This window comes from Podarcis pityusensis (genome assembly GCF_964106645.2).
Source record: "Podarcis pityusensis genome assembly, chromosome: 11".
Taxonomy (NCBI): Eukaryota; Metazoa; Chordata; class Lepidosauria; order Squamata; family Lacertidae; genus Podarcis; species Podarcis pityusensis.
Genome location: NC_138036.1, coordinates 46,000,635 through 46,019,725, shown reverse-complemented (window position 1 = coordinate 46,019,725; position 19,091 = coordinate 46,000,635). Strand labels below are relative to the sequence as shown.

General features: G+C 41.6%; 1 protein-coding gene across 5 annotated transcripts in view; it reads right to left on the bottom strand.

Annotated features, from left to right (window-relative positions):
- PRR16 (proline rich 16) overlaps positions 1–19,091 on the bottom strand; it is a 157,984-nt gene that overhangs the window by 78,496 nt on the left and 60,397 nt on the right. Inside the window, exon 1 of one of the 5 annotated variants that reach the window (XM_080973086.1) lies at positions 529–550. The exons of the other annotated variants lie outside the window; for them this stretch is intronic. The gene's annotated coding sequence lies outside the window, so the exon portion shown is untranslated. Of the gene's footprint in view, positions 1–528; positions 551–19,091 lie in introns of those variants that run through there. 5 annotated transcript variants of the gene reach the window in all.

Genomic DNA, 19,091 nt, shown 5'->3' with positions numbered 1-19,091 from the left:
TATAGTCCGGCCCCCCACAAGTTCTGAGGGACAGTGGACCGGCCCCCTGCTGAAAAAGTTTGCTGACCACTGTTCAATGTCAATAATATTCATTCCAACTCAGTATACCTGAAGGAGCGTTTCCACCCCCATCATTCAGCCCAGACCCTGATGTCCAGCTCCGACCGCCTTCTGACAGTTCCCTCACTGCTAGAAGTGAAGCTACAGAGAACCAGGTAAAGGGCCTTCTCAGTAGTGGCACCCACCCTGTGGAACGCCCTCCCATCAGATGTCAAGGAAATAGACAACTATATGACTTTTAGAAGACATCTGAAGACAGCCCTGTTTAAGGAAGTTTATAATGTTTGATGTTTTATCACTTTATTATTATTATTAATATTCTATTGGCAGCCACCCAGAGTGGCATTATTATTATTATTATTATTATTATTATTATTCCCCCATATGTGATGGCAAGTATCAGCAGGGCTTCTATGGGGCAGACACATTAAATACATGAGTTGTACAGGAAGAATGTGCAGGCCTCACCTTCAAATGGCATTTCTTCTCTAGGCTATTTTTTTTCATAGTGGAAAAATGTTAAACGCCTCTTCCCATGTTACTTTTTAAAGGTCCATCAGTTGCTTCGAATCCACAGTCAACAGCTGCAATGTAAAGACTTAGAGTTGGGAATTCTCCAAGTGACCATCTCCAAAATATGCATGGCCAGAACACTTCTCAATCTGTGCAGACTGTGCCTGCAGACACTCAAGTGACAATTACCGCTTCAGGCACAAACACAGACAGACATAATGGTTTGGATCCTGAGTTAAGGAAGTTCATGGAAGGAAAGTTTCCTGTCCGCTCCTCCCCTACTGGGAAAAATGTCCCACAACCAGCCTCTTTGGTGGATTGGGACCCCTCCTAAATAATGTTGGATCAGACACACAGAGCTACTGGGGAAATAGGGTAGTTGCCCCAAATCAGATGGGGGTGAACTTTAAGGTAACTTATATTAGGACCCAAAACAGTATTTCTGAAAACTGAAGTGGCATGCAGGAGATTTCTCTCTTCAGTATTATGACAAAGCAGGAGGAAGCCCTTGTCAAGGAAATAAACAACTATCTGACTTTTAGAAGACATCTGAAGACAGCCCCATTTGGAGAAGTTTTTAATGTGTGATCTTTTATTGTATTTTTAATATTTTGTTGGAAGCTGCCCAGAGTGGCTAGGGAAACCTAAATAAATAAATAAATAAATAAATAAATAAATAAATAAAGGTAAAGGTAAAGGGACCCCTGACCATTAGGTCCAGTCGTGGCCGACTCTGGGGTTGTGGCGTCATCTCGCTTTATTGGCCGAGGGAGCCGGCGTACAGCTTCCAGGTCATGTGGCCAGCAGGACTAAGCCACTTCTGGTGAACCAGAGCAGCGCACGGAAACACCGTTTACCTTCCCGCCGGAGTGGTACCTATTTATCTACTTGCACTTTGACTTGCTTTCGAACTGCTAGGGTGGCAGGAGCAGGGACCAAGCAACAGGAGCTCACCCTGTCACGGGAATTTGAACCGCCAACCTTCTGATTGGCAAGTCCTAGGCTCTGTGGTTTAACCCACAGCGCCACCCGCGTCCCTAAATAAATAAATAATATTAACTCAGAAGCATATAATCATGGTCTAGCTTTTTTAATCAGCTCATAGACCAATAATTTATTGGCCAGAAGCAACCTTGTATATATGTACTATAACCCTACATCAAGATGGATTTATAATAAATAAGATAGGGAAATTATTATTTTTATTTTTATTTATTTATTTATACATACCCCCGTCCATCTGGCTGGGTTTGCCCAGCCACTCTGGGCGGCTTCCAGCATAACATTAAAATACAATAATTCATCAAATATTACAAGCTTCCCTAAAGAGGGCTGCCTTCAGATGCCTAAATGCTGTAATATTGCTCACGTTAGCTCCGATTTTTAGTCTTCTGTTTGCATCACAAAATGTGCCTGATCTTGCCTTGTAGGATAACTTAAGTGTGATTGATAGATGTGATATTATAAAGTGACCTATTCTACTGTACATTGCACAAGCTTGCCATTTACTTCCTGTCTGGACAGCAGATTTCAAAATTTGTTGAAGCATAAGGGTAAGCTTTCTCTTCTCCAAAGTTTCTCACCAAAATTCTGCTGAGTCATCCTATAAAGAAATACTCCCCTTCATATTTTGTGAGATCTTCCTGTTCCTGGAGATCTCTCTCTGAAGTTTCAAACAACATGTGCTGGTCGGGTCCCAAGCCTAGCTGTTGTGAGCTATGGACTCCGACCAACAACACTTCTATGAAACAAGATCTAGCCCATATTCTAGAACCCTCTGGCATGTGAAGAATTGGATGATGAGGAGAGGAGGAAAAATCAAATAATGTCTGGCTTGTAAATGAGAGCAACTGATTGCTTTTCAATTCCCTTTAAGTGCATGATATATATAGGTCTCATCAATATCCCATAGACTCGTATGCTAAACTTGCCAAATCAAAGAAGGGGCAATCAATGCTATCTGCTGGTAACAACTTGCAAGTAAAAAAAATGCAGGCCTGCAAATAAATTTCCAGAGACTAGGACTCCCTTTTTAGCCCTAGCCAGAACTATTCTACTGCAGGGACCTCAGTGTTGATTTATGACATCTGTGAACAGCTGCCAAGCAAACAGAAATATGAGAGTCCAGGGAACTAGTTGATTTGCACTGAGACAATGAATGGCAGACTCATCCACCCTGCCTCTGATAGTTTGGCTACCTTGTTCTACAATTGTCACAGACTGTCTCTTGGAGCCCACAAATTATTTCACCATCCCAGTGAAAGGGATTGTGTCTTCCAACAGACCAGAAAACTACTGCAGGCGCTTTCAAATCCATTTCTTGGAATGTTCTTGCTATTCCAGATATTATAGCATCCCCGTTTGCATGCAAAGCTATTCATTCTTCAGTGAGCATGATTTCTCTTTATAGTGACAACTTGAGGCCATTGTTATATTAGCTGCACTTGTGACCCTTTCATACCCTCTGTCCAAATGCTAGAGCAATGCCTATTATAATCCAGAGGTGGAAAAGATCGGGTTGCCTTCTTATCTGGTCTTAAATAGTCTGGAAAGCGACATGTGGATTTAAAGGATTTGAGTTTTTTATTTTTATTTGGGGGGTTAATAGGGGCATCACAGTCATATAAAGTGTTATAAGAATTTTAAGGTCATATATATATATATATATATATATATATATATATATATGATGTTCATAAATGTACCAAGCAAGCACATACAAATATGTAAAGCACGTGTCTGAAACCTACAGAAAAGTCCTGAAACCATTTTCTCTCTTCCGAATTGACCTCAAATATTTCACTGAAGGAAATGGGGAGCCTCCCCATTGTCTCTTTGCTCACAAATCATTTTTCAAGGACACATTTAAGATATGAATAGGGTAAGCCTGTGACCTGTGACCTGGATTCAGGAGTTGAGTAGCTATCATAACAAAAGAGTAATCCAATCCAAACGGCCTCGGTCCAGTATACCTAAAGGAGCGTCTCCACCCCCATCGTTCTGCCTGGACACTGAGGTCCAGCACTAAGGGCCTTCTGGCAGTTCCCTCACTGTGAGGAGTGAGGTTACAGGGAACCAGGCAGAGGGCCTTCTCGGTAGTGGCACCCGCCCTGTGGAACGCCCTCCCACCAGATGTCAAAGAGAAAAACAACTACCAGACTTTTAGAAGACGTCTGAAGGCAGCCCTGTTTAGGGAAGCTTTTAATGTTTAACAGACTATTGTATTTTAATATTTTGTTGGAAGCCACCCAGAGTGGCTGGGGAAACCCAGCCAGATGGGCAGGGTATAAATATATTATTATTATCTAACAGACAGGAGAAAAAACAATGCACTCAGATTTCTGTTGTAGTCTGCCCCTTCTCTGATAATATTAAGGGGGTGGTCTTGGGCTACACCCCTTCTGTGATGTATGTATGATGTTTCTGGGGGTGGTCTTGAGCTACCTATAAGTCTATATAAGGGCTTGCACACCTTTGTTCAGGGTCCTCCTCCTCTCTCCTGCATGTGAAGGGAGCACTCTGTTGCAACAGCTTTAATAAAGATCAGGCTTGTAGCCGCTTTGCTTTTGTATATCCTGGTCTGGTCTCTGTTCATTTCCCGACCAGTTTGAGCCTTAAAAGGTACGCTCTCTCTGAAGGTCCAGTCTTCCTTAAGAAGCTGAACCCCTTGAAGGGACACCTCAATATTCTTACTTCATAAAGTACAGAGATTCCCTGGAGCTGCTGCAAACGAAGCCTTTATTGTGCTGGAAAATTGCAGAGCACAAGCTCACAGTGCCATTCCTAGACATTTCCCCTGTCTAGGGTGCTTGTAGTAAGAAGACCTGCTTTAAAATCCATTCACTTGAAATTGAAACTCAAAACATAATTTTAAGGTCACTCGCAATTTAAATGAAATTACTAAGAACTCCAAGTTATGTATGATTTGCTGACACAATGAATGGTATTTAGCTAAACTTAAAGAATGTTTTCATGGCATAAGAGAAATAAGTGGGCTCTAGTCCATGAAAGCTGGCCCCATAGACTTTTTGTTGGTTTGCTGCAACCCAACCATCTAACATGGCTACGCCCTCTGGAAAAAGATACATGGTGATCTCAGTATTGTCAACTTAATGAGCAGCTGGGTGTTACCCTAATTGCATTTTTGTGTGAGACAGATTGGTTTAACACATCTGCAAGCTCTGTTGCTCTGAGTATTAAGTTGCTAAAACACTCTTATCTCTGTTCCAATGGGGATATCTTCAGGAGGGGGTCATTGAATTAAATCTGAATCCATGGAGATGTTCGCGATGGAATGTGTGATAAACTGCAGTGCAAATATTGAAAAGAAGAAGTTCCTTTTCCCTACTCTAAGCTATCCTTGTTTGATGCTTTCCAGCTAATATTCCTGCACTCAACAAACTGTATAATAAAGTAGTGATTCAAAAGCAAAGTTTAGAAGCTTTGCATTAAGCACATTCAATAAACGATCTTGTGATGAAAATGTAGCTTAATGTGAATTTAACACATGGTAGTTAAATTAAAATAATCACAGAGCATAGCATACTACAAAATATACATGCTAACAGTTATATACAATGTTTTACTATGCTTGCCAGCCTATGAATTGTTCAGCTATTCAACGAGCCTACTATGCATCTGTAATGTCTTATACATATATTTATTTTAAAATGAATAAAGTAGCTCAGTTTAAATGACAGTGATTTATTTTCTGTGTTTGTTTTCCCACTAGCCTAAGTGAAAACTAATTGAAAAACAGCATGGACCAGTTTCTCTTATGTTATCACCAAAAAGCACGTTATCTTCAGAATAATGGCAAAGAAATAATTATAATCCATTTCAGAGTAGCAAGTGCTTTTGACCCAGGTAATCCTGAGTTCAGGAATAATGAGCTATTGAAATTCAGCTGACCTGTCTGTCTAAATTATTGCCTTTTATGTTTTCATTTCAGGATTGTAACACCTCTCAAAGCCTTTTTCTTTAGGCATCTTAAATTCATTTCTGGCAAAGTGTTAAAGCTCTGGGAGAAGTTAAACATTTCCTCATTTTTTTCCATTCCAACCCTCCCCCACAAGTTTTAAAACTGGATAAATATCATCATAAGTACTATCATGGATATACCATTACATGGACGAGAGTCAACAAACTGAAGATGGATTCAGGAAAAACCAAGATGTTGAGAATACAATATCTGGAACAGATGAGGTGTCTGCTCTGTGTGATATTGTGAGAGGGAAGTAGTACTGAAGCAATTATTTGTTTGGCCAATGAAGGTGAAACCCTGAATTCAATCATGTCTCCCTTGACCTCCAGCAGAAGTTCTCTTCATATCACTGATAAAGCTGTCAGTGGTGGGAGAAGCAACAGTACTATTGTTGCCCTCACAATTATTTTGGTTTGCTAGCTTTGCAGGGCTGAGGATGAACTGAGCATGATCCTCATTAATTCCTAATAATTCTCCATTTTGTCTTCCCTGAAACTTTCTCTGTCTCTGTCAAACTCTGCATTCTAAACCGGGGTGGTTTAACTGTGGCCTTCCAGTTGTTGTTGGAATACAGCTCCCAGCACCCCAGACCACTGATCATGATGATAGAGGCTGCTGGTAGAGATGTGGCCACAGGGACACGTCTTAGTCACTCCTTTTCTAAACAGAGCAAACGTGCCCCTACTGTGTATGCAAACAAACTACTCTTCTGAAAGTCCTGCACAGATAGTTTTGTTTCTGGGTACACATTCTTAGGATAACTCTTATTTTCACAGTACCTCAGCTAGTTGCAACTGGCCAGACCTTTTATGATGTATGTGCAGAGTCATTATAGAGATGGTTCTCTATTAGAAACTTTCTTTTGTAAGGAACTCTGATCACACTCTGATCACACTTCTGAAACTCAACTCAGCCCAAGTAACCAGCAAAGTAACCAGCAAAAGTTCATTTGTTGCTTTCTCTTCCCTTTCTTTTTTCCCCTTCCTTTTTCCAAAATGCACTTCTTTTTATACTTGATCATTTGGTTTACTTGGTTGTTGTTTTTTTAAAAAAAAAGAATTGTGCTTTGTAGCCCCACACTAAATAAAAAGGTACAACTTAGGATCTACCCAAGGAGTTAAATATGTTCAGATCCAAAATTTGTAATGGGCCTATTACAAACTTAGTCTAAGTGGAGGGGCACCTGGGAGAAACCACCAGAAGAAATTATGGGAGAGTCATAGTTATTTTCTCAAATAAGGTCAACAAATATATTTGAAAAGCTGAGGGATCTGGTTAAGTCTGTTTTGTTTTGTTTTTGCTGGGCATCTGAGTTAATACACACGGACACAGCATGACATGTGAATTATTTTAGCTGATTTGTTAAAATTATCCTCCTGTGTGGGATCCTCTTATCTTGGGGATTTAATCAAAACCTCCCAGCACTATTTGTTCACCTTCTCCTGCCTGACAAACATCTAGTCTCTCAGCTGTCTCCACTGAACCTTCCAATAAAAACCGAGCAACAACTAAACTTGGTTATTTTTATTTCAGGAGAAACGTGACACTTCACTAAAAATATAATGCAACAACTGGACAGCGAAATAACAGTATGGTCTACTTAGATTATTTAGCAGATTTCCTTAGAAGGCAAGGACACAAGAATGATTGCCATTTGCTACAACACGCACACAAATCTTCAACTTCCACTGATGCCTTCAGAGTATATTTTATGTGGCAATCAGCCCACATAAACCAACCCAAAAGAAATAAAGCAGATGAGAAACGTAAGTAAAATATAATCTTGCCCTACCCAAATCCTGTTGGGCGAAAAAAGATACATAATAGCTCAGTTCACATCTAATGTGAATTTTTGCTATTCTTGCCCAACATCTCCTTCATGCATTCACCCCCAATGCAGTTTCTCTTTTGGGGGGGAAACCATAGCTCTCCTCACTAGGGGTGTGCATTTATTCTGTTCAAACTCCAAATCCCAAGCACAAGCAGGCGGAATAGTGCCTCATCAGAGTGAAGCAGGGCAAGTGAAATCAGGACCATAAAGAACACTTCATAGTGTTTTGTTACTTGGACAAACATATAGGCATAAAGTGCAGATACTACTGTATTGTGTCTTACCAGAGAAAAATGGTCTCACTATCTACCGTAAGGGAAATGCCAGGGTGGAGTGAGGAAGGGTGGACCATTCCAGAAATGAAACTTACAATGATAAAGGGAAAGTAGAAGGAGGGAGGGGGAGAAAGAGAGCTCCTTAGCAACTGACCGTGGAGGGCTAATTACAAAGAAAACCACATGGAGGATGAATCACATTTAGCTTTAAAAGGTACATAGCCCAAAAGCTGTTGGACCTATTTGACTGCAGTTAGACAGGTTTGTTACCTGTGACACATCTGTCATGTCTGCAGCTTTCAGACCAATTCTTCACAAACCACTATGGTAGAGGAAAATTAATACAGTGGTACCTCAGAACTAGAACAGCTCCATTCTCAAACGTTTTGGCTCCCAAACGCCGAAAACCCGGAAGGAAGTGCTCCAGTTTTCGAACTTTCATTGGAACACAAACGTCCGACGTAGCTTCCGCTGTGCAAAAACCTAGCTGTCGGCCAATCAGAAGCCGCGCCTCGGAACTCAAACATTTTGGAAGTCGAACGGTCTTCCAGAACGGATTACGTTCAAGTTCTGAGGTACCACTGTACTTTTTTACATGCCCTAAACTGCAATGGCTGCCCTTGTAGCGAAACCACTGCAGCTAACCTTCTGAAATCTAGTAGGGCTCGTGGCTTTAAAAGAAGTAACCACGGCTGCAAATTTCATCCAATTCTACTGTTAAATTAAACACACATTTCGTTAAATAAATGAAAAAGGTGTCCAGGCCCAAAACTCTTGGATGTGTTTGGCTGTAATTTGTCAGTCTTAACTCACTTTGAAGAGGCTGCTATGCCTTCAAATTTTATCCACTATTGGTGTTTCACACCAACTTTGTGTTTCACACAACTTTCTGACTAGTTGCAGGACCTTAGCCAGACCTAGCAGAGTACATGCAGAATCCACGGAAGCAATTGGCAACTTGGCTGCCGACAGGATAGACAAAGAAGGGACCAGGAACTTGTAGTTAGGTGTTTATTATATACAGTGGATTATTTACATGAACAGAACATGGATCTTTTGCTAGCTCTCTCTGGCACCACTCACAACTCCTACACTGACACACAGAACTCTGAACCTCTGAACTACAAACACATTCCAGTTAGTAGGCCATTAATTATCACTCCCTTGAGAGAGCTTGACCAATCAGGGAGCTGTCTCCATGTCTCTGTTATCACCAGGCAGACTTACTCCTTCAGATTGCCTTCTGGCTGTCTGCCAAACCTTAATTGACTCTGTGTGAGTAGCTGCACGTATTCAGATTCCCAACAACACAGGTACTTGATAGTTCATATATTGTGGATGGTGGGAAACAAAGTCTGCTTTTAATGAAGCTGCTTCAGATCCAAAACATGACTCTAATCAGACAGACCACAGAGCAAATCAGAACAGATTTTTTCTTTCTTTCCAAAATGACGAATACACATCTGAATCATATCATGTGGCCCGTGCACATCCCTATTGCCATGGCTTGTGAGGCTGCAGTTTGTGTCTGGTGCTGCCTTTCATCAGCATATAGCACTGGTGCTGAGGGAACTGCACTGGCTGCCAATATAAAATAAATAATTAGCAACCATGGCACAATTGTCATCTTGATAAGTAATCTGCATGTGTAAGACATCTTGCTTTCTGAAGTGTTTCATCTGAGGCTAGGTTTAAAACGCTGGGGAAGATGTTCATGAAAAATTTAACATCCTTTTTTTATTCTGAAAAAGGAGAATAATACTACTTCTGATGAATTCCCATATTCAAAGTACTACAGCAATGTTAACCAGGTAAAACAGCTTTTGATTAACTCATAAATTCAAAGGATTTGAATACAAGAATTAGAAGAAGCATTTTAATACGGATGTCAGTAACATATTTGAAGTCACTAACAGGACTTCAGTTTGTTTAAGCCTAATTTTCACAGTGGAAGTGAACCTGTATCTCGGATGAGGAGGGCTGAATAATTGTTCATTCACATCAAAAAGAAACCCTATCATGTTGGGGAAAGGGGTTCTAGTCTAAAATTCCCTCTGATGTGCTAGTTGGAGAGTTTTTTCTTTATCAGGAGAGTCATTTAATCATGTGAGATCCCATATTCGTTCTGAAATAGTACAGACCAAATACTGGTTTATCTCCTCAGTTAAAACTAGACATAACACCAGCTGTGAACTATCTTTTCTCATTTTGTTCTAGTGAGCCTGACCAGAATGAAAACAAGGCATTTTTTAATAATAATAACAACAAAAACAATAAAAACATACCCACACACTATTCACTTTTCCTTAGGGGTAGCTTGTAGGTTTTGATGCTCTAAAATCACTAAGACAACCATTTTGTCACTTGTACACCATCACTGAGCCTCATATAAAGCAACAAGGTTATTATGTTATATGCAAGCTTCACACACAATTTCATCACAAATCAAATACAAAGCATAGGACTTTCACCTGACTTGAAATATGGTGGTTTTCAGTTGAATCAGTTCACACATCAAGGATGAAGCCATGAGATGAATGTTTATATGTGAAACAGTCCTCATTTATAAATGAAATCTGCCTCTAATGATACCAGATCTCACAGCTTTAGGGTGTACTCATATGCTGATAATGGTCTAAAAAACAAAACAAAACATTGAGCTGGTGGTAACTGTCCTTATTTCTAATCTGTTGATAGAGCACTTCCAGTGGTTGTTTGCCCTCTTTTACATCTATCTTAATTGTGTTTCATGGCAGTTGATTGTTAAAACTTGAGGGAAACCCTTGACAAAAAGAGCTTCCTGGAGATGTGGAGACCTGGGGTTCTAAAATGCATGAGGAGTTTCCATGAATACAAGAGGCTTCCTTCTTCAGAAGATCACCCTTCAACACAGAGAGGGCAGGAAGAATAGGAATAGGGGTAGAGGTGGCATTAATGCCCTGCCTCCCTCATGCAATTGCAGTACACCTGAAGAGGACTAAGTACCTCAGAATAAATCAAATGTGTATTCAAACCTCTTCCAACACACGACTTAAGATGGTCCATCTTCACCATCTATATCAACTGACATTTTAAAACTCTAGATTTTCCCAGCCGAGACCCAAGCTCTGTCATGTTTAAGGATGAACTTGCTTTATATTTTCCTTCCCACTCCACAATCACAGCAACACAAAGGCATTCAGGTACAAATACTTTCATTCCTCTTACATCTGTGTCAGCTCCGCACAGGTTGACAGTCATCTTCTGTCATTTACTCACACTGAAAATAATGGTTTTAAAATTCTTGTCACGCTAGTCCCTCGATTTCTGAAGACAAGCAAGGCAAGTGTGAGGGTGAATGGTTCAATAATTATTCTTTGAGTACAGAGATACTGCGATCAAGTTGGGTATGACAGAAAGATCCTGGCAGGTGCATGATAAAAATGGAAGTTTTAATAACTATACACTGTGTCAATTATTAGTAAGAACATGCATAGCAACCAATTGTACCGTTTGGTAACTTCAGAACACATTCTGCTGTTTAAATGGTATGGGGGGATGTATAATTTCCCAATTATAATGCATGAAATGTAACAATAGGCTTCTATTTTTATTTTAAAAATAAACTTTTGATTCAGGGGATGTTTGGCTTTTCTTGCCTATAAGCATAGTATGCACAAAAGAAGCAGTTACACTATTGATCCAGTTTTGTTGGTAAAGAGATATGCAAAATGTAGGTACATATAACTTCTCACTCTAGATCAGACAGAAAAAGCAGTCTACATAAGCCAGTCAGTGAATATCACAAAGCCCAATGATTAAATCCTGCACAGTAGGTCTTACTCCCAAGTAAATGTGCATAGGATTATTACTATCATTATCCTGAAAGTAATCTACCACTTAATGTCGAAATAGGCTTCTAAGTGGTTTACAAAGAGGAAAAACCAATTACACAGCATTAAAATATAACCCTCTGTAATTAAAATATGCAATAAAACATTCCCATTAAAACAACACAGCAATTAAAACAGAAGACTCCGATCAAGAGGTCGTCGTAAGCAGGTGCATCTTCAAAAGCCTTAGGCCACAGGCCTTGAGAGCAAAATATGGAGCCATACCCTGAATAACTCCAGGTTCATTTCTCTTACCACATTTCTGGCAACAAGGGTGCACTATGACCCAGGAAGGTGCTCACTTAAAGCAGAAACTCCAGCAACTCAGTCATGGTCACTGCATCTTATTCCAGGCCTACTTACAGTCTCCTATTAGCAAAATAAAGAATTGAGCTTCATGATGGAGTCATAAGAGACAGTTGGAGTGCTTCCATGCAAAGTATCTGGAATCTAATTGCCATGCTTTGCTCGCGTACATCCACACGACACCACCAGTACCTAAAAGAGTGTATGCCCCAATATCAACCATCTTGTGAACTCTAATGGGGCTGCCGCCACTGTGCGCTCCCCATGGCAGGGCCTTCTTGGTAGTAATATCAATGCAGAAAGGAAGTCTGCCTCATATCAGGTTTACAGGTACGGACAAGAATCAACAGGAGGGCAACTCTGAAGGACTGTTGTGGAGGATGCTTGTTCCTAAGCTATGGTGGTCTTCCAAGGACAAAGTAAAGCATCTTCTTTAATGTGTCACAAAATCTAAAAAGAATAATAGAACAGGCAGGAAGAATGAGCCCTGTGAGGACTCACATCAAGGTCTGATACAGCCCCTTCCTGTGACCATGTTTCTTCCTCCCTATACATCTAGAAAGGAAAACTAGATTTTGTGGAGAAAAGCTCCCAGCTTACACTCTCAACTATTAGCTCTACATCAGCTGTAGAGCTTCCCAGAATATCTGTTCCTTTCTTTGGCTTCCATAGATGGCTCTAATCTATCTATGATGACACTCAGCTCTATTTCTCTTTTACATCTGCAGGTAAGGCAGTAGAAGTGCTGGACCAGTGTGTCTTGCCTCAGTAATGGACTGAATGAGAGCCAACAAACTAAAGCTCAATCCAGATAAGACTGAGGCACTGTTAGTGGGTGGTTCCCTAGACCAGATGGGTGGGAGATCGCCTGCTCTTGATGGGGTTACACTTCCTCTGAAGGAGCAGGTTTGTAGCTTGGGGGTATTCCTGGGTCCTTTGTTGTTGCTGAAGGCTCAGGTGGCCTCAGTGGCCCAGAATGCCTTTCATCAGCTTCAGCTGGTAGCCCAGCTACCCCCCTATCTGGATAGGGATAGTCTAACTATTGTTGTCTATATAAAAAAATTCCTTCCTGTAGCACCTTAAAGACCAACTAAGTTAGTTCTTGGTATAAGCTTTCGTGCATGCACACGAAAGCTTATACCAAGAACTAACTTAGTTGGTCTTTAAGGTGCTACAGGAAGGAATTTTTTTATTTTGACTATGGCAGACCAACATGGCTACCCATCTATTGTTGTCTATGCTCTAGTAACTTCAAGGTTAGATTACTGCAATGTGTTATACACAGGGCTGCCTCTGAAGACAGTTCGGAAATTTCAGTTAGAGCAGAATTCAGTGGCCAGGTTGCTCACCAGAGCAAGACAGATTGAACATATTACACCGATCCTGATCTGACAGCACTGCCTACCAATTAGTTTTGGGGCCCAATTCAAAGTGCTGGTGTTGACCTATAAAGCCTTAAATGGCTCAGGACCGCAATACCTCAAGGACCGCTTATTTCCATATGAACCTACCCAAACCCTGAGATCATCTTCTGAGGCCCTTCTCTGTGTGCCTCCTCGAGAGATCTGGAGGGTGGCAACATGAGAACAGGGCCTTCTCTGCAATGGTTCACCCTCTGTGGAATGCTCTCCCCAGGGAAGTTTCCCTGGCGCCTTCATTATACACCTTTAGGCACCAGGCAAAAGCATTCCTTTTTAACCAGGCCTTTGGTTGTCGTATGTCCTTTTAAATTGTGGTTCCTTTTTTTTGGGAAGGGGGTGTTATTGGGTTGTTGGTTTTGTTTTGATTGTATATGTTGTGGTCTTGTATTCTGTGAACCGCCCTGAGACCTCTGGATGTAGAGTGGTATATAAATAATAATAATAATAATAATAATAATAATAATAATAATAATATCTTTCCAGAGGATGTTGCACACAGAGGCAAAGGGGATGCTATGTGTCCACTATGGAGTCATGTGGCTGCTGATTGACATGGCAGCCATCCAGCAAGTTGCTACATAAGCTGTCATGACATACTATCTGATTCAACTTAACAAACCAGTACAACTCAGCCATTTCCTGTATCCCTGCCAAGAGCACACCTCCCCTCCTATATTTAGACCTGTCTGACTTTTCCTTAGCCAAATCAGCCACACCTCCTTTGTTAAAGTCTTTACTATTAACTCAGATGCTATCAGCCTTCTTCTGAGCAGCTGAATAGTCCCTAGCATCACAGCAGCACAAAGAGGGGCTAGATTGTGGGCTTGCAAACAGGCAACAGCAAAGAAAATACAGCCTGTACAACATTTTTCCTCCTGAACAATTTTTTTTATGGTACCTACTGTACAGCATTCTGCTGCAATCTGTGTTCCACAAGCAAACCCTTTGTAAAGTCCAGTGGAACCCCAAAAACGAATCAACTACAAAATATAAATGAAAATTGGTTTTGGTTCTTCAGCAATTTTTTAATGTCCTCTATCAACACTTCGCTGCAAAGGTACTGTAATTTTGTATATGTTTCATACAAGCTGACATACGGAATGATTTAGCACAAATGAACAAGTTCCAAGACCAAATATCCTAACTGAACTGCTGCTTCTCTGTTTCTGTTGCTACTTCACTATTCAGGGCTAAATCATGATTTGGCTCACTTCTAAACCTGGGCTCATGGCTTGCCTCGCTGCAGAAAAGCATGAGTTGAAGCCAATGTTCTTGGTTTGCCGGTACTGGGTTGTCTGGGGGAGACAAACCATCGTCCCAGGTTCAGAAATAATCCTAAAACAAACCAAGGCTTAGTTTTGAGTAGAACATCAGGACAGTGGGAGGAGCACTGCAGTTGCAACCTGTGGTTCAAAACCCTACATTTGCTCATTCACGTTAGCCAAAGATTGGGTTGGCATTGAATGTGAATTTGTCCTCTAACATAATTTCTTACTGTTGGCTGTGAACGCATGTCTGCACATAGTCATATAAACCTCATTGCTGTCAGATTCTCCAAGATAAAAGATAAAGATAAAAAGATATTAGATTTAAGGTAAAGATAAAAAGATATTAGGGGGGGGTTTCGTATTCATTAATCCATGTTCTCAAATGCAACTGCTTAACTGGAATCAATATACCAAAACTGTGATTGTCTGGATTGTTGGAACCAAATTCATGAATTCAGCACCCAGGACTCAGATATACACACCCTATTGACAGTTGCTGCGAGACTTAATGCTTACTCATGCTGCTCTAACAGCCAATTTGATATTAAAGCTTTAGGATTGTGCCAAGGAAAACATGTAAACAGCTGACATCTTATTGAAAACATTTCAATGCATTTGTTCAAATCGATATACACAAATCATTGATATTAAAAGTAAGGCTGAGTCAAATATTCTGAACCTAACATTTTCAATTCAGCATTTGGCACTGAAGCTCCCCTTCTTCACACATCACCATCGCTTTGAGGTCCTGGCAGTGGCAATCCATCTCCATCGCTGCTTAACCTAATTATGTTTATTTCGGCTGTGCTGCTGTGAGCCCAATGTTGCACATTGGTGCTGCACAGCTGAAGAAGGAAAAATGACACTAAACATTGATGTTTCCACCATCGGTCTTCTACCATGGCAACACCAGTGTCCCAGGGGAGGATCACATAAACTTATTTGTAAGTCCACCTTGAAAAACCCCACAAAATTAATTGAAAGGCATTGGGGCGGGTCCAGCCCTAACTTCAACATGGTAAAATCAGTTTTTCCTCATCCTTTTTAAAGGAATCTTGCAACTCGCTGCTTGTAATGGTAGTGGCTACACCTATTGTTCTAACAGTTCCAATTAAACCAAGGTGCAACGTGATTGAACTGCATCATCACTAGGTGGCAGCTTTTGAAATTTACCAGGCACATTTTGCACATGGGACGTGGGTGGCGCTGTGGGTTAAACCACAGAGCCTAGGACTTGCCAATCAGAAGGTCGGCAGTTCGAATCCCTGTGACGGGGTGAGCTCCCATTGCTCGGTCCCTGCTCCTGCCAACCTAGCAGTTTGAAAGCACATCAAAGTGCAAGTAGATAAATAGGTACCGCTCTGGCGGGAAGGTAAACGGTGTTTCCGTGCGCTGCTCTGGTTTGCCAGAAGTGGCTTAGTCATGCTGGCCACATGACCCGGAAGCTGTACGCCGGCTCCCTCGGCCAATAAAGCGAGATGAGCGCCGCAACCCCAGAGTCAGTCACAACTGGACCTAATGGTCAGGGGTCCCTTTACCTTTATCAGCTGCTTGCGACCAAGTGAAGATGCCCAGGTGCCAGGATGGAGATGCATGCCTGCGGATCCTTGGATCCTGACTGTTTATATAGCTGAGTTTCTAGCTTATACAGCTGAGTTTCTAACACTGCTAGAGCAGTACTTTAGACTGGACACGTCTATTTGAAGCATGCATACCATCACAGAGACCCTGCATTAAAAAGATAACTAGGCATTCAGTAAATACAGGCAGCAAATTAGGGTGCGACCCCTGGGGATGCAGTTGTGTTATGTGACAGCCCCACTGCTGCAGAAACAGAAGGTGAAATACATGCACAAAATTTAATATTCACATGTTTATTATTAATATGAGTATATGTCATGTTCTGTACTGTGGAACTGAACAAATCTCTTGAAGCAACTCTTAAACATTCATGAGATACTTTACTTTTCATTACATTTGTTCTGGCAGTGCAAAATTAGCAAAGTCATCTCCAGCTGGTAAAAACATTAGTGTGTGTGTTTCTATGTTTGAGCATGTGTGAGAGAGATATTGCCACAGAAAATGGTGTATCACATTAATTAAATCTAACGATTGACTTCTCTAGAGTCCTACTGGTTGTCAAATCACACCAGATTCTGAATACTGCTAATCAGTGTTCTTATAAGCGCTTGCTTCTGGTCAGCAGTGGCAAGTGTCCTGTCCCCCATAGTGGGCACCCCAGTGCTTCCAGCATGAGCCTCTGGGGCATCTGAAGGAGATGACAGGAACACAGAGAATCTGCCTGCACAAACCCGGGAGAGAAACCACCTTTCTTTCCCTCCACAGAGAATGGGAATGGGGTGGTTGCTCTCACATGTTAGGGTTTTCCAGAAAGCATCAATAACAAGACTCAGTTTTCATCTTCTCCACAGCATAAAAGCAAATATCCTCTTCCCTTTCGTTTCTTATACATATCTTAGGATTCTGGGAAAGGTGGTCTCAAAAGTGACTGGCTTGGCTTTTTTGTGGATCATGTCATTTTAATGAATTTCATCTGGCTTATCTGATAGGAAGAAGTAGTGGTGTTTCTTCCCCTCTTAGGACATATAATAGCTCATGTTTGCTTTCCCTGGATGAAGCACTGAAGTCAAAATAATGTTAGAGGCTATATGCCTCTGAATGCCAGTTGTTGGGTCTCACAAGTGAGAAACGTGCTATTTTGTTCAGGGCCTAATTTTGGACTTCCCAGCAACACTTGGTTGGCCACATAAGAACAGGATGTTTGACTGGGTGGGCCACCCTATGTTATTAAGGAAAACCAAGTCAGAAAAAAGTAGATTTGCCCCATGTACTGATTCAAGTATATTAAATATAAATTATGTGATGTGCGTTACAATTGGAGTCCTATTTCCCACCAAGAAAGACTATGATCTCTCTGAGGACCTCATTCTGACTTGTTGGGCCAAGGGCTAAACTGAAAACCTCCCTCTGTGTTCTGTGGTTTTAACAGAGTTAGACTATGGCAACACATTTTACACTATAAAGGGGTTGGCTCTGGTGGGCCAGGGGTTAAAGCTGGACTTCAGAGGGGGGCCCGCTTGTCTCTAGCTATTAAAGCCCTTTCTACCTCCCTTTCTAGCTCTCTATTTCTAGAATCAGCCTGGGGAGGACTGTGCAAAGAAAGGAGGAAATCGTCTTGCTGCTAAGGAAGTCCTAGTCTCCCTCTTTCTTCTCTTAAAGCAGATCAGGACGTCAATGTGGTTGTGAGAGACATTCTTCCTCTCCCTGATGAGTTTTGGTCTTGATATCCAAACACCCTTTCCTGATTCAAGCAGAGAATGGAAGACAAAGAGGCAACACTTGCTATTCTGGAAAACCATAAAGTGAGGTGGTATTAAGAGTAAAGGTAAAAGGTAAAGGGACCCCGGTCATTAGGTCCAGTCGCGGACGACTCTGGGGTTGCGGCGCTCATCTCGCTTTACTGGCCGAGGGAGCCGGCATACAGCTTCCCGGTCATGTGGCCAGCATGACTAAGCCGCTTCTGGCAAAACCAGAGCAGCGCATGGAAACGCCGTTTACCTTCCCACAGAGCGATACCTATTTATCTACTTGCCCTTTGATGTGCTTTCAAACTGTGAGGTTGGCAGGAGCAGGGACCGAGCAATGTGAGCTCACCCCGTTGCGGGGATTCGAACCGCAGACCTTCTGCTCAGCAAGCCCTAGGATCTGTGGTTTAGACCACAGCACCACCCGTGGTCTGTGGTCTAGGAGTAGCTGTTGCTTAAACAACATCGTGTCTCAGTAATGATCTGCAACCTCCGCCACAACATATTCCTAGTGTCCCCAAAAGATGTTTTGAACTTTCTAGCTATTTTTATATTACAGTGGTGCCCCGCAAGACGAATGCCTCGCAAGACAGAAAACCCGCTAGACGAAAGGGTTTTCCGTTTTGGAGGTGCTTCGCAAAACGAATTTCCTATGTGCTTGCTTCGCAAGACGAAAATGTCTTGCGAGTTCCTGCGGGTTTTTTTCCTTTCCCCCCCCTTTTTCCCAAGCCGCTAAACCGCTTATCAGCTGATGGCTAAGCCGCTTAACAGCTGATGGCTAAGCCGCTTATCAGCTGATCTTTAAGCCGCTTAACAGCTGATGCTAAGCCGCTTATCAGCTGATCTTTAAGCCGCTTAACAGCTGATGCTAAGCCGCTTATCAGCTGATCGTTAAGCCGCTTATCAGCTGATCTTTAAGCCGGCTAAGCCGCTAATACTGTAGCGCTAAGCCGCTAAACCTCTAATGGGCTTGCTTCGCAAAACGAAAAAACCCGCAAGACGAAGAGACTCGCGGAACGGATTCTTTTCGTCTTGCGAGGCACCACTCTATATATATTTTTAATACTTTATCAAGGTACACACTAATGATTAACATTAAAGAATTGACTTTCTAAAAAGCAAAATGAAGGCATCTGAAGAAGTGTGTATGCACACGAAAGCTTATACCAAGAACAAACTTAGTTGGTCTCTAAGGTGCCACTGGACAATTTTTTAATTTATTTTGACTGCATCAG